Genomic DNA, 12,979 nt, shown 5'->3' with positions numbered 1-12,979 from the left:
TTTATTTAGCTGGCAGTATTGGCACTCGCTGTATTGCAGTAATTCGAGTAACGAAGATTTTTGTGAGGTTAGTAATTCATGCAAGGTATAGGTTATTGTTAGTCAGGGCCATTCTCTTGTAGGTATTATTCAAAGTCAGATTGCGTTGCGCTAAAAATATTGTGTGTCAGTTTAGTGTTGATCAAAATAGGTAAAGAGAGAAATGTCTGAGTACGTTCAGTTCTGCTCAGCTGTTTGAAAATCAGGTAAGGTAAGAGGTTTATCAGCACAGTAATTCATTAATTTTTCTAAGGTGATGTTTCAAATGGACCCTAAGGGATGCGGACCTGCTTCTGCCTGCAGTGCCTGTTTGATGTTGGGTCTTCCTAATTTTCCCGATAAGAAACACCACTGTAACTTTCATACTCTCTTTATACTACCTCGAGTTGCAGGAATTGGTTTCGTTTGGCGTCGACCTTACAGATCGTACACAGTTGGCGGAGCTTGACAACATTTTCCCATTTCCATCGAATGGTCAAAACATGGCCCTGTCGCACTAACTCAGCTTAGTAGATGTAGCTTTCTCCGACTTCTACTCAGTTCCAACTTAAATTGAAACGATCACATGCGCAAAGCTGCAGGGATGGCAGTGCAGAGTCTAAGGGACATTTGCAAGATGCATAGAGACTATCTAAAATTTTACTGTAGCAGGTTCGAGAAAGGTGACTCGTTTCGAGACATGAGAGTGCAAGAAATGTGATTCACTAGTGGCTGTAATCATTAGAAAACTTCCCCATAGGATCCAACGCAGGGATGTCTCTGAATGGAAACACTTGATTGCAAATCACGGACAGCATTTCTACCGGAATGCGTGCACTACGACCTCAATCAGCACACCATCTAGTGTTTGTGATCGTTCTCTACCAGTCATCAGCTATATCCCAGTGGATTTATCGCAGAACCGCTGACGTGGCATCGAGAAAGAATGCGTTTCAAATCCTGGAGAAATATCTAGCGGTGGAATGAGGGAGTTGCAAATTCGTTAGCTGAATCACTTTCTAAATTTGGCAAATTTATTATGAGCTTAAACCCGTTGACGACGTGTAACCGCACCGCTGGTCTGATAATATACGTACACTCCAGAGATCACCATCTATATTAACTGTCGTGGTATTTGTCTGGAAAAACCATTTCATTTGGAGATAATGTCATACCTCGATTTATAAGGCTTCTATCGTTAGCGATACTTGTTAGCACCTGTAGAACCAAGAACACTTGCAATAGTAACATGGTCGTTGCAATCATGTTTTCAACAACTGGCGGCTTGTAAGATGATTATGTCTTTCTCTCCAAGACACGGCGGTACCACTCGGAAGAAAAACTTATGAGACACATACACCCATCGCCGATTTTCGCTCAATGTTATTTTGTATCACCAGCAATCAGTTATTTACGAAGTACTAGTAGTAGAGGATGCGTGATAGGTTCGCCTTGTGCATCAGGCTTATAAAGTATGTGCGTGTCTTTGTGTGTGATCCGACATGTGCAAAGAAAGTGACTATATCCAATCGTAAGGAAGGTCTCGATTGGACTTGGAATACTGTGATAGCAGAGGGAAAAGTATGTCAAGTCATGGAAATGGTACAGATATTTCCATTTCCAGAGCCAAAACTGTCAGCAGTGGGTATTTCCGATACTTTTCTCATTGTCGAATGTCGCTCAGTTGAGACTGCAACCATAACCTTTAATTGTAAATACAGCGATAAATTATATATGTAGCCGGTTTCCTATGAAGATTCTGTCTGGGGGTGCATGGCACCCAGCGGCGGGGACGTGTGGATGGAATGATTAACGTTTCCAGGCAATTGTAGGAGCTGTCCGAATGAAAGGTCCTATTGGGATACAGGTATGTAGCTGACTTGATCGTGTCGTCCTCTAGATGGCTGAATAGCAAACTAATACTTAGAAAGTGTTGGGCAACCTTCGTGATCAGATGTGTTCTCAGTGGAAATTTGAGAAGATTCAATATAGACATGTGTTTGCGCTCGACTATTATTCCCTCCCATGTAAACTGGCTGTTGAGTGCTTCTGCACATATCCCGTCTTTATTTGGTTGAGAGAACATCGATTGCGGTGTGTGTTGCGTGTATCTAGCAAGTGAAAGACGGGTGGAAGACACATTTGCTGGCTCTCTAGGCATGAGAAACATCTTAGCTGATTTTGTAAATTATAACGATGCTTTTTAATCTTTTATATCACTGACATCGGTATTCGCGAGTGGAAATATCAGTTTCCTCTATTTTTTTCGAGTTTTCACGTGAAGATCTTCGCAGGTACAAAAGCAATGCATCATAGCCCCAGCAACAGTAAACATGTTTGTGACTAGACGCATCTTGCATGTGGGATGGGCTGTCCTGTTCGGATCATTGGGGAGAATGCACTCTATTATTCTGGGAAGCATTGCAGCAGATTTCTAAAGCACGACCAGAGGATACTTGGCTGTTATTTACATAGACATATGACGTCAATAAAACACACTAAGAACTCTAACTGTATACCCAAAAATAGACACGACTTTCACCTGCTGGCTACAGGTGTCAGCTGCATCTGGCTCGCATCAAATGGTTCAAATGGCTCTGAGCACTATGGGACTTAACTGCTGAGGTCATCAGTCCCCTAGAACTTAGAACTACTTAAACCTAACTAACCTAAGGACATCACACACATCCATGCCCGAGGCATGATTTGAACCTGCGACCATAGCAGTAGTGCGGTTCCAGACTGTAGCACCTAGAACCACTCGGCCACTCCGGCTGGCTGGCTCGCATCCAGCTGGTCCTGCAAAGCACATGTATGGAGTTGGCAGCATCGGCATGAGGGTGCATTGGATCTCTGTAGGGAACAATTCACTGATACGTCATGGTCAAATTTCTTAACGACAATTCGAAAGCGATTTTACATGCAGGAATGAGTGTTAGTGCACTGCATTATTTTCGGCTGTTTAAGTGTTGTGAGTGTCTTGACAGAGCGTTATATATGAATTATTTTTTGACAGTTTACGAGTTGTTTGCATTTCTGTACAGCAGTCTACTACATTATTTCGGTGGTTTACTATGCTTTGCAGGTCTGTAGGCTGTGTATTGTGACCCAAAGCATGTCAGTGCAAGTGTTTCTATCTGTGTAACAAATAAACTATGTGAAATCCGTCGCTAAATAAATTACTCCAAAATAAATAAAATGTAGTGCCTCCTATCCAGCAGCCCAGAACAGGCTGAGTCCTTTCCCCGCCCCTTTCCCCCCAGACCGCCATGGAATGACAGTGCCCTCTGGTAGCAGTACTGTGTGCTAGGTTAGTTGGACTTCGGTCCGCATGGTGAAGACATTGGATGGAGCTACTGCCTAAGACAAATTGTTTAAATAAAGACTTATGTCCATCCTATCCCGTAGCCCAGAACAGGCTGAGTCCTTTTCCCATCAACGCCACGGAAGAGGTGGTGGTCAGACGATTTAGGTTAGTGGAGGTGGCCATGTGACCTATTTTACCGCCAAATTTCAACTTACCCTATACGTCATTGTGATGTTGGCACTTCTATCGCCGCCATCTTGGATCCACCATGTTGTACAAATTTGGCAACAATGCAGAGTGGGGCCATACGAAGTTTGCCCTACTACTGTTGTAGTATTTTATGGTATGCAAAACAATAATCATAGAATCATTTGTGGTTCACTTCTTGTACTTTAATTTGAAATTATTTTTCGGAATAAATCACATATCCGAGGGAGTAGTCATAAACCTTTTAATTATCACCCGAGTCGCCGTGCCAGGAAGTTTATAAACAATATTATCTCTCTTTTTGAGTTTAGCAGCTGCATTTGGAAGATGCTGTAATGAAAGAATGTGATCTCACAATGGTAGGCCTATGTTTTCATTTACTTGGCTATACGTCATAATTTTATAATGAAGCCTACCTATGCAACTGCTTCTGTTACATTGCTACTCCGCTTATGTGTGGGTATGCTGGTGAAATGCACTAACAGCTGTAAGACTACAGCTAAGTCATTTTTAACAAGAGTACTAAACAACTTCATTAACCTGGTTATCAAGTGATAAGAAGATATACTAACATCTACTTTTTTTTCTTTTCGTGTCAAACGACGAGCTTATATGTTGAGAGAGGACCTGTCAGCTATACGACATGGAAGTGAAATATAGCTACAACTAGCAGCCACAACTATGGGTAGTCATCAGTACAAAAGCTGCCGCTACATGGGTATCCAATCACAATGAAGAGAACTCAAAGCATAAAATAAATGAAATATCAAACTTTTATATACGGAAATAAATGCACGGCGAAGGCGGCAATTTTGTCTTTCTCGTAGTAATGTAATGTCCGATCTTAGATCATAAGAACTGATTATTGATCTCTTTTCGTTAGTATATGCCGATTAAGACTGATGAATATTGTCACTCATCATAGTTTATTGTAATAAGGTAATATGCATTTTGACCGTTGTCCAAATTGATGATTAATTATTAAAGCCTGACTGGTTTTGGCGTTTTGTGCGAAACTGAGTACTTAAATGTGAATGCGGTATTTGCTGCCTAGCGAACAAATATAGGGTTTTGTTTTTCTTTTTTGAATAATAAAACAAATTTTAGCGGTATCTGAATTCTTCTCACTGAAAATAAATCGGGGATTAGTTGTATTCATTACCTTGTTATCGTAGTATGTAAACACAATCGAAGTAGCACGGAAATATTGTTTACTAGTGGGATATTTCATTAAATGTTCTGCGGGCGTACTGAGTGTTTAGTCACTAATAAAACTGACTTAGGCTTTGCAGTAAGAGTCTACCTCAGAGATGGGGTCGAATGATGATTTTTTCCAGCAAGTAATTTGTTGGAGTGAAGACGTTTCTAAGAATGTGGTGATTCTAAGAAGTCCAAGGACAAGTTTGAGATTTGCCAACTAACGTACAATACGAATAACTATTTTCAACGAGAATTGGTGAGCTGAATTTCCAGGAATAAGGTTACTACTATAAAACTAACCTGAAACAGCTGCTTATGATTAATATCATCAACGTTATGTCTAGTGCGTTTTGGGAACTCTCATTGCACACTGAGGTTCCTCGTTATTATTCATGTTCAGTATTGGGTGATGCAGCAGTGACTCGAGCTGAGGTGCTTTTCTGCAATAATAAATCTGATCTTGACTGCAAGCCAGACAGTTACACTGTTTTGTACTTATCAGAATCACCACATCTTTCTGAAAAGAGTATTCCATTCATACTTAACAATACTTATAGTACAAACGAAGGGAAGCTGGGAATATTCTTAAGTTATTGTTTAATTACAAGACAGTATCGACGGTGCGCTGTGTTTGGCATTTTTAAAAGTGTTAGGCACATTATACTCAGGAGAGATTTGTTACACAGGTCGACTTCAGTGTTGTCAACAGGCAAAGCTTAATACCTTTAACTTACTTTAATGAGATACCCATGTCGACAATGGAAAAAAAGGTACCTGGATAGTTTCTTTTCCGTTTCTCACAAATATTGAATTCACAAAATCAGATTCGGAGAGATTGTGTGCATATGGGGCTCACTATTACTTATTTAGACAGACGGTACGAGACGGAATTGAGCGAAACCCCTAACGCCGCTTCAAAATTTGTTACGTGCCGTACAATAAGATAAGTAAATTAAATAAAGTGATAATTAAAACTTTACGACCACTTATCGTAAACCTACAAGCAATTACACCGGACCCAAGCTGCTGCGATACAGAGCGAACGTCCCTGTAGCCTATAAGATCGGGAACGTTCCAGAAAATCAGCTTGCGAGGCAGAGCAGGCACTGGGCTTTTGTGATGTCGCGTCAGAGGCTGAACATGAAGTCATCGTGGCCAGAGTCGGCTACCGGGAGCAAGAATGCGCTGATGATACAGTCCATCAGTGCAGACTGCAACAGCAGCAGATAGTTCGCACTGAATCAGATCAGTAGCTGCTTCAATGCTGAACGACGACGGTCTAACCATCCAGAACCACCTCACTACAGGGTACAAAAGCCACTGCGCATTTACTGTATCTGCTCACAGGGTACTTACGAGAACATCTCCACAATGGGTCGGAACGGTGCCTGTTGGCAAGCACAGCCTAAAGTGGTTTCCAACTTGTTGACCCTGACTAAGGAGTTCAGCAACGAGTACCGTGATTCAAAATTCGAGAGAAATTTTAAGCATTCGGAGGGGGTCCTGCACCAACTGCACCAATCTTAGTTCGATATCTACATTTATTACAGGAAATAACAGGAATGAAAAACCGAAAACCGGTTATTTCTGAAACCGGTGGTTTTGAACAGTTTTATCACTCAGGTTAAACTCGCATGGAACAATCCTATATAACCGAAAATCGGTTGTTTTAGCGATAATCGCTATCCCTCGAATACATGGCTATCTGTGGTAGATCTGTCTACTTTTTACGTTAATAATTGATATTGACAGATTACTATTTTGACAAATTCATATGTTAAAATTAGAATTCATTTATGTAAAATTTTTTTCTACAGATAGTGTTGATACTTCGTGATTCATTTATATTTATTTTAATTTTTCTTGTTTTGGTTATTTGTGTTTCAATTAGTGTAGTTTTTTAACTTTATTGGAGCGTTTGGCACAAGTGTTTGGAGAGCACTGTTCAACAAGTTGCCCCGCAGCTGAATGACCCCTCCATGTCCTCATGTTAACCCGTGAGATCATAGTGTATGGACTGTAGATAAATTTAAACATGTAACGTTATCGGGTGAATAACTTTTGTTGTTACACCAGATTTACGACCGGTTCTTCATCAGATGGTGCGCTTCTCGTCTCGGAAACCCGCACATTACGTCTACCCACAAGCTTGTACCCTTGGTACGTGAGCGCAGGGACGGAAATCCGCACGTTGCTCGCACCTAGTGAATACGAGAGGACATAGCGACAATACCGTAGAACTCAGTGAGGACAAACAAATCAGCAATACATCCATCTCTCCCACTCACAGTTTCGATGCACAGCTCAAGGAATTTGACCACAGCAGCCGGACATGTGAAAAAATCTCGTTATTTGCAGCGCGACAGTAATCGTTTCCGGTTACGCTCTTATCCAGGCGACCGGATGCTCTAAGCATCAATCGCACCGAGAAGGGCAGTATTATCGCAAAAATCGTGTTAAACAGAAACAGAAACAGAAACAGTGTGACGAACAGAAATAAATTTCCAAGAAAGTTCTATGCTATGGTGCCGGGAGGCAAATGCGAATATTATTCAAAGATTTTTCTGTCTACTTTGGTAGTGAACCAATGTCACAGAGGAATTATGAATTTCGAAGTTGGCGATACTGTCCATTGATGCTTTATTTACTCAGTGACAAACATCGGATGTGCTGTTGAGTTTGTTTACTCAGAATTTTTTCTGTATGTACCCATCTAAATTGTTTTCTTTTAATTTAAGTACCTGGAAAGCAAATCTGCAATTCAGATTCGTTAACTAAAAGTTCAGTTGTAATGTATATACTTCAATCTGACTTGTGTTTCAGTTAACTGAAAACGTAGGGTTACGTTTTATGACTTCGTTGTATGAATAGAAACAGTAGTCGTCAGTGTTTCTACAGAGGAAGACTAAGAATTTTACGGAAATGGCACTGTTATAAACCCAGGAGATAATGCTGTGGTTAAAGCATATGCAAAAACTAAGCAGTCACTGAGATTGTCTGCAAGCAAAATTAGTTATTTGTAAGCCAAAAGTTATGCCGAACGAACACGTACATTTGATCAGATCATGAAGCATAATTTAGTCTAGGAAATTTTCGAAAGTTCTCCATTACGTCTGATTCTACCTCCCACTTCTAGATTCAGACACATGATCGTTTTTAAAGATGATGTTAATGGCTTAATGTATTAACAGAGAAACCAAGTTCATCGGTTTAATGTTACAACAACGAAATTAGACATAAACCACTGTTTATTGGGAAAACAGATATTTTAAAAATCAGAATTCATGAAATATTCCTAGTTTTGTACTAAATAAAACTTTTCTGAATCAGATAAATTTTGTTTCTTACTCTCCTAGGACCAAAACAGATTTTTTTTTTGACACGCCCCTTTTCACTCTAAGGTCCAATAGACGGGAACAACAAAAATATTAACATTGCTATTTCTATTCACCCCTTTGTGTGGGATGAACAGAAAAACCAAATGTTTATTTTTGTTTATGTTATAAAATCATGAGCTAGGCCACAAAATCAATTATAAGTTGGAAGTTAGGCCCAAGAACCATAATCTCAAATATATTTTTGATTTTATTACTCCTTTTTAAAATTATCAATTTTTCCTTTTAAAGTTGAAATTGTTCTTATTCCCCTACTTTACAGTGTCCTTAGGTAGACACCCATCTGTGATTCCCTGGTACCTGCGCAGTAATTGATAACATCATGTTTGCTGTGGACTACAGAAACGTTATTACGAACACCTGCATCCGTTGTGGTGTGATACCTTATCCACACGTGGTCTGCCGGCACTGTAGCTCAGCGTGTTCGGTCAGAGAGGCGTAGGTCCTCTGTAATAAAAAAACTTAGTAAAGGAATCAACGACCCACTTGAACGGATGTCGTGTGACGTCCGCCCAGACCAGACGAACAACATCGAACAAAATAAAGAAGAAAAAAGAGGGGTATCATTGTTGATTGGTAATCAAAACATCCTCGGTCCCGAGTTCCAAACACGCCACCGCTTAAGTTTTGATTAATAATCAGCACTGACAGCCGAAGACTTCCGGCATAAGAAGTAACCCTCGTACTGCCAACGGCCTCGTCAAAGAGGGCGGAGGAGCGAACAGAGGTTCAGGGCACACTCTTGTCCTAGGGGTGGGAAACTGCACCAAAAGGCAGAAGAATCTGCAATGATCAGCGACATGAGAATGCACAAGGCAATGGAAACCACTGCATTAAAGAAACATAACGTATATCCATAGGAGACGTGGCCTGTAATTAAAAAAGTCTCATGATGATGTCTCCATTGGCAAAAGATTCCGGAATACTCCCCCATTCCGACCTTTGGGAGGGGAATGCCAAGGGTGAGATGACCATGAGAAAAAGATTGAATAACAAACGAAAGGATAATGTTCTACGAGTCGGGGAGTGGAATGTCAGAAATTTGAACGTGGTAAGGAAACCAGAAAATTTGAAAAGGGAAATGCTAAGGCTCAATCTAGATATAGTAGGGGTCAGTGAAGTGAAGTGGAAAGAAGACAAGGATTTCTGGTCAGATGAGTGTAGGGTAATATCAGCTGGAGCAGAAAGTTGTAAAACGGGGGTAGGATTCGTTATGACTAGGAAGGTAGGCCAGAGAGTGTGTTACTGTGAACAGTTCAGTGATAGGTTTCTTCTTATCAGACTCGACAGCAAACCAACACTGACAACGATAGTTCAGGTGTACATAGCGACGTCAGAAGCTGAAGATGAAGAGACAAAGAAAGTATATGATACTGAAAGGGTAATACAGTACGTAAAGGGGGACGAAAATATGGACTTTGGGGGCTGGAATGCAATTGTAGGGGAAGGAGCAGAGGTAAAGGTTACGGGAGAATATTGAATTGCGCCGAGGAACGAGACAGGAGAAAGACTAATTGAGTTCTGTAACAAGTTTCAGTTAGTAGTAGCGAATACCCTGTTCAAGAATCACAAGAGGAGGAGGTATACTCGGAAAAGGCCGGGAGATACGGGAAGATTTCCATTAGATTACATCATGGCCAGACAGAGATTCCGAAATCAGATACTGGATTGTAAGGCGTACCCAGGAGTAGATATAGACTCAGATCACAATATAGTAGTGATGAAGAGTAGGCTGAAGTTTAAGATATTAGTCAGGAAGAATCAATACGCAAAGAAGTGGGGTACGGAAGTACTAAAGAATGACGAGATACGATTGAAGCTCTAAGGCAATAGATACAGCAATAAGGAATAGTTCAGTAGGCAATATAGTTGAGAGGAATGGACATCTCTAAAACAGGCCATCACAGAAGTTGGGAAGGAAAACATAGGTACAAAGAAGGAACTGCCAAGAGCCCATGGGTAATATGGGTAATAGAAGAAATACTTCAATTGATCGATGAAAGGAGGAAGTACAAACATGATCCGTGAAACTCGTGAATACAGAAATATAAGTCGCTGAGGAATGAAATAAATAGGAAGTGCAGGGAAGCTAAAACGAAATGGCTGCAGGAAAAATGTGTAAACATCGAAAAAGAAATGACTGTCGGAAGGACAGACTCAGCATACAGGAAAATCAAAACAACCTTCGACGACATTAAAAGCAAGGGTGGTAACATCAAGAGTGAAACGGGAATTCCACTGTTAAATGCAGAGGAGAGTGCGGATGGGTGGAAAGAATACACTGAAAGCCTCTATGAGGGGGAAGATTCGTCTGATGTGATAGAAGAAGAAACAAGAGTCGATTTAGAAGAGATAGGGGATCCAGTATTAGAATCAGAATTTAAAATAGCTTTGGAGGAGTTAATATCAAATAAGGCAGAAGGGATAGATAACATTCCATCAGAATTTCTAAAATCATTGGGGGAAGTGACAACAAAACCACTATTCACGTTGGTGTGTAGAATATATGAGTCTGGCGACATACCATTTGACTTTCAGAAAAGCATCATCCATACAATTCTGAAGACGACAAGAGCTGACAAGTGCGAGAGTATCGCTCAATCAGCTTAGCAACTCACGCATCCAAATTGCTTACGAGAATAACATACAGACGAATGGAAAAGAAAATTCAGGATGTGCTAGATGACTATGAGTTTGGCTTTAGGAAAAGTAAAGGCACGAGAGAGGCAATTATGACGTTGCAGTTAATGGAAGCAAGACTAAAGACACGTTCATAGGATTTGTCGACCTGGAAAAGGGGTTCGACAATGTAAAATGGTGCAAGATGTTCGAAATCCTGTAAAAAGGTGGGGTAAGCTATAGAGAGAGACGGGTCATATACAATACGTACAACAGCCAAGAGGGAATAATAAGAGTGGGTGACCAAGGTCGAAGTGCTCGTATTAAAAAGGGCGTAAGACAAGGATGTAGCCTTTCTTCCCTACTGTTCAATCTGTACATCTAGGAAGCAATGATGGAAATAAAAGAAAAGTTCAGGACTCTAATTAAAATTCAACGTGAAAGGATATCAATGATACGATTCGCTGATGACATTGCTATCCTGAGTCAGAGTGCAGAAGAATTACATGATCTGCTGAACGGAATGAAAAGTCTAACGAGTACACAGTAATGATTGAGAGTAAATCGAAGAAAGACGAAGGCAATGCGAAGTAGTAGAAATGAGAACAGTGAGAAAATTAACCTCAGGATTGATGGTCACTAAGTAGATGAATTTAAGGAATTCTGCTACCTAAGCAGTGAAATAGCCAATGATGGACGGAGCAAGGAGGACATCAAAAGCAGACTGGCAAGAAAGGCGTTGCTGGGCAAGAGAAATCTACTAATGTGAGATATCGGCCTTAATTTGAGGAAGAAATTTCTGAGAATGCACGGGAAAACCGGAGCAGAAGAGAATCGAAGCATTTGAGACTTGGTGCTACAGCTGGCCGGGGTGGTCGAGCGGTTATAGGCGCTACAGTCCGGAACCGCGCGACCGCTACGGTCGCAGGTTCGAATCCTGCCTCGGGCAGGATGTCCTTAGTTAGGTTTAAGTAGTTTTTAGTTCTAAGGGACTGATGACCTTAGAAGTTAAGTCCCATAGTGCTCAGAGCTTTTTCTTTTTAAGGTGCTACAGACGAACATTGAAAATTAGGTGGACTGATAAGGGAAGGAATGAGGAGGTTCATCAGCGAATCGGAGAGGGCAGGAATATGTGAAAAATACTGACAAAGAGAAGGGACAGGACGGTAGGACATCTGTTTTGGCACCAAGGAATGACTTCCATGGTGCTAGAGGGAGCTGCAGAGGGCAAAACCTGTGGAGGAAGACAGAGATTGGAATACATTCAGCAAATAATTGAGGACGTAGGTTGCAAGTGCTACTCTGAGATGACGAGGTTAGCACAGGTGAGGAATTCGTGGCGGGCCGCATCAAAACAGTCAGAAGACTGATGAGGAAAAAAAATATACCGATATTTTATCGAACAGCCCTAGCTCCTAGCGCGGGAACGAGGCGCTCTCAGCCCCGCCGCGCCCCCCGGCTGGGCGCTGCGATGCTGGCGCGCCAGTCGGTCTTTTACGGCGGCGCCATAAAGGCCAGGCCGGCTCACGCACCGCACCTCACGCACGCAGACGCAGCGCGGTGCCAGATGCGTGGGCAGCATATGGCGAGCGGCCGCCGCAGATTGGAATCGAAAGGAGTCAATTACGGCGCCTGGGCCTCTGCCCTGCCGCTGCCGCTGCCCCTGCTACCTGCCCGCCGGGCTGACGTCTCTAAATCTCTCTCGCTGCTCGCTCCGGCCGAGTGCTGCGAACCACCCCGGCAGCGCCACAGGTCGGAAGCGGCGCGTCCTCCGTCTTCCTGCTCCAGCGAGCCGCGTCCAACTCGCGGCGAGGCAGTAGATCACGACCGTGACATGTCCCTAGACAACGTTTGCTCGCTAGTCCGCTCATCAACGTTTCTGAAACAATGAAGACTATAGGGTGATTTTTTCCACCGTGTGCAAACTCTACGGATTGATCGATGAGAGTGTGGTGTCACCGCCAGACACCACACTTGCTAGGTGGTAGCTTTTAAATCGGCCGCGGTCCGCTAGTATACGACGGACCCGCGTGTCGCCACTGTCAGTAATTGCAGACCGAGCGCCACCACACGGCAGGTCTAGAGAGACGTGCTAGCACTCGTCCCAGTTGTACAGCCGACGTTGCTAGCCATGGTTCACTGAGAATTACGCTCTCATTTGCCGAGACGATAGTATCATAGCCTTCAGCTACATTTGTTACGACCTAGCAAGGCGCCATTACCAGTATAGATA

Source organism: Schistocerca cancellata, chromosome 2 (assembly GCF_023864275.1).
Source record: "Schistocerca cancellata isolate TAMUIC-IGC-003103 chromosome 2, iqSchCanc2.1, whole genome shotgun sequence".
NCBI classification, from domain to species: domain Eukaryota; kingdom Metazoa; phylum Arthropoda; class Insecta; order Orthoptera; family Acrididae; genus Schistocerca; species Schistocerca cancellata.
This window is presented reverse-complemented; position numbering follows the sequence as displayed.